This window comes from Lactuca serriola, chromosome 6 (genome assembly GCF_051521515.1).
Source record: "Lactuca serriola cultivar US96UC23 chromosome 6, Lser_US96UC23_V15, whole genome shotgun sequence".
Lineage (NCBI taxonomy): Eukaryota > Viridiplantae > Streptophyta > Magnoliopsida > Asterales > Asteraceae > Lactuca > Lactuca serriola.
The window spans coordinates 14,211,360-14,214,740 of NC_136413.1; positions in this window are offsets into that span (position 1 = coordinate 14,211,360).

Genomic DNA, 3,381 nt, shown 5'->3' on the forward strand with positions numbered 1-3,381 from the left:
ATAAAAATGCTGATACTCGCTTTCAAAATAACTTGTATTCTCAGGTCAGCAAATAGACAGGTACATCCCAGGAGCTTTTGGTGAAGACAGTTTAGTACCAAGCTGCACCTATATTATTACTTGTATTACTTTGATGTTTCTATGCAATGTAAACTATTTAAAACTATTACTATTAATGCAATGGTTGTTGTACTTTGATTACTATACTGCATATGTTGTGATACTTGACATGACGTCATCCACCCCAGAACGTTTCCGCCGTTCCGGTTTTGGGGTGTGACAACTTCGATGCCCGGTACCAACAAAAGAAGCAAAATATCGGACAGGTTCGGAAATATTTTGTCATATTTGAATTGATATATCTCTCATACGAGCTTAGAATGAGCTGAAATATTTTCCTATATATTTTTCCTTTGCATTAGCTAAAACTTAGGTTTTGGAATCACTTTACTTGGATTAATATTTGTTGAGTTACAGTCCCTTGAAAAGGGGTTGTTCAGGCTGGTTTTCCTCATTTTTTCTATGTGCATATTTTTTGTCATCTTTGAATAATCATATCTCTCTCTTTACGAACGCAGAATGAGCTGAATGGTTTTCGTGTATATTCTCCTCCGTGTTAGCTACAAATTAGATCATGGAATCACGTTAATTAGCTTAGTATTTGTTGCTTTATACACCTTCAAACTTGGCATGTTGGTGCTGAAAAATTCGGTATTGGTAAAAAAAATATCGGTACGTAACGGTAATGGCAACAACACCGTTTCCTGCAATTCAGTTCGGGATTGGTACCCTCAATTTAGACCATTTAGTTTTCAGTACTTAGAAGCATTCGACAAAATTACATGTAATTTTAATGACATAAATCTTAGTTATGGGTCCTCATGTTTCCTATGAACTCATTATCATTAATGAGGAATTCTAAGGGGTTGTTTGTACTTCTGACAACATCTGGTCGTGCCATACAACACACGTATAAATAGAGCCGACATGAGGCATGTCTCACGACGTGATGAGCCCCTGGACATCCTATAAATAGAGCCAAAATTCACTCATTTTATTACACCTTTCAACTCCATTCTCTATAAAACCCCCCAAGGTCCCAAGACCTTTTCTCTAGCACTTCCTATGTGTTAGTAGCGAAGCTCAAGAGCGTCAGAAAGCCCCAAGAAATAGAGCTTTCGGCTTAGAAGCCCTGCCACGCAAAGTCCGATTTCTCGCTAAACCACCTGTAAGTTGAGTTATGCTTACCGTACTTTAAGTATAACTTATGTTTGAGTTCATTATCGTTATTATGAACCTATAAAAAATATTTATCAGTGATTCCAAATTATTATACCGATTGATCTACTTACGAGGATGATGTCTATGTTGGATTTAGTGAGGTGTTTAAAGTGAGATTTCCAAACAGTATACTTCGTATACCAAACGGACCCAACCTCCGATATGAGCTTACATGGTTGCTCTTTACTTGATAGATCTTAAAGTAGACTTTGAATTCATGATGAATCTATACTAATAATCAGTCGCAATAAATATTAGACTAAGACTTAGTGATAATGATACTAAGTTTCGTCAAAGGAAAAGGTAGTTGCTAGATGCGAAGCGTTGTCCGAATTTCGAGTCTTCACTTTATCAAGTGAGTGCATAGTTACTTTCATCTTACAAATAGATATGAAGTATTTAATATAAATACATGGTATATGTGTTTATTATCCGTGTTCCTGATATCTATGTTAGATGAACGATTTATACATGTTTTACTTGTTTTAAACTGTGTATGTATTTTTATACCTATAAATATAATGGGCAAAGATGGGGTAGATGAAAGATGATATGGATGATAGGATAAGAAACATGATATATATGATGAGAGGTGAAAGATGATGAGAAGCCTTGACATTAAAGTTGATCGAGTCATCTAGTAGAGTATAGATGACAACCACGGACTATTCTAGACAGTCCATTGGAACACTAGCAGGCTCGCAGCATGTAGGTATTTTTGAACTACATATTCACCAGATGTACTCTAAAACCCCTAGCAGTTGTGCCTAATAGACACCTTAGCAGCTGTGTCTAATAGATAACATTGTCAGTTGTGCCTAATATATAACATTGGTAGCTATGGACTTAGTGTATGTTAGATAAACCCCAACAACGATGGGCTTTGTGCCTATTCCTTAGGACAATCATTAGGAATAAATGAATGAAGAATAGATGATTCTTAGGGAAGATCCTCAAGAATAAAGAAGATAATTGGGATGGGAAATTGGGTTAATTGTTTGATGACTAAACATAGTAAATATGTTATTGTGGGTTGAAAACCCTATGTACTTACCAGGTTTACCAACCTGACTCGCTCAGTTTATTGTATCACAGGTGGCTATATGAAAGATACATTATGCTGAGAGATTCAAGGAGTATTAGACCACTAGCTTAATTACTATAAGGCTTGTAATATTTCGTTATGCTTATGTTCTTGTATTGATGATGACATCCCAATGTTTTAATATAAATAAAATACATTTCTTCGAAAAATGATCTGATAATATCATTATCATGTTTTCTGCAAACAAATTTTGCAATATTATTCTTCAAAAGGATTCTCTGATTTTTAAATAAGTATAAATAAATCGGTCTTTTATGGTCGTTAGAATGGGGATGTCACACCAACGGTTGCATCTTGTCGTGAGGTCGTTGATGCTTGACTTTGACTTACATGTAAGTCAAGCATCGCTCCACAAACCAAGCCACATTCCGCTTCATGCAGGGCCACCAATAATCACGATGAAGATCCTTATACATCTTCGTCGCCCCGGGATAAATGGAGAACCTAGATTTGTGTGTCTCCTGTATCAGAACCTAACGCACACCACCCCAGTACGGAACCCAAACCCGCCAATGAAGAGTCAACAACCCCCGACTATCATAATCGAAGGAAGCCACCTGACCCACAATACGTTCACTCTTTCGGTGCTCTTCCTTCATAGCCTCGACCCGAGCCTCACGATCATAATCCTTCACCACATCCAACCATCGATGATGCCTCTGTTTTTAATCAATAAAACACATAATGCAATCATTCAAATACTTAATTCATAGCAACAATTAATGAACGATGTTCATATAATTAGCATAACATAGTTCAATACATATCGATTGAAGGCAAACGGGCAACAAGTTGTGCCGCTAGCGCTTTCTTTATGGCAACCCTAATCCTTTTGAAAACAACATCTGTGGATCTAGGAGATATGCCTTTAGAGTGCATGACCAGTTAGAATCTGTTGAGGAGCTCCACCGCCTCTGGTTCAAGAAAGCCAAATGTGTCAAATGCAAAATGCACAAACACATGTTGATTTTCTATACATGCATTCTCGTGCTTTG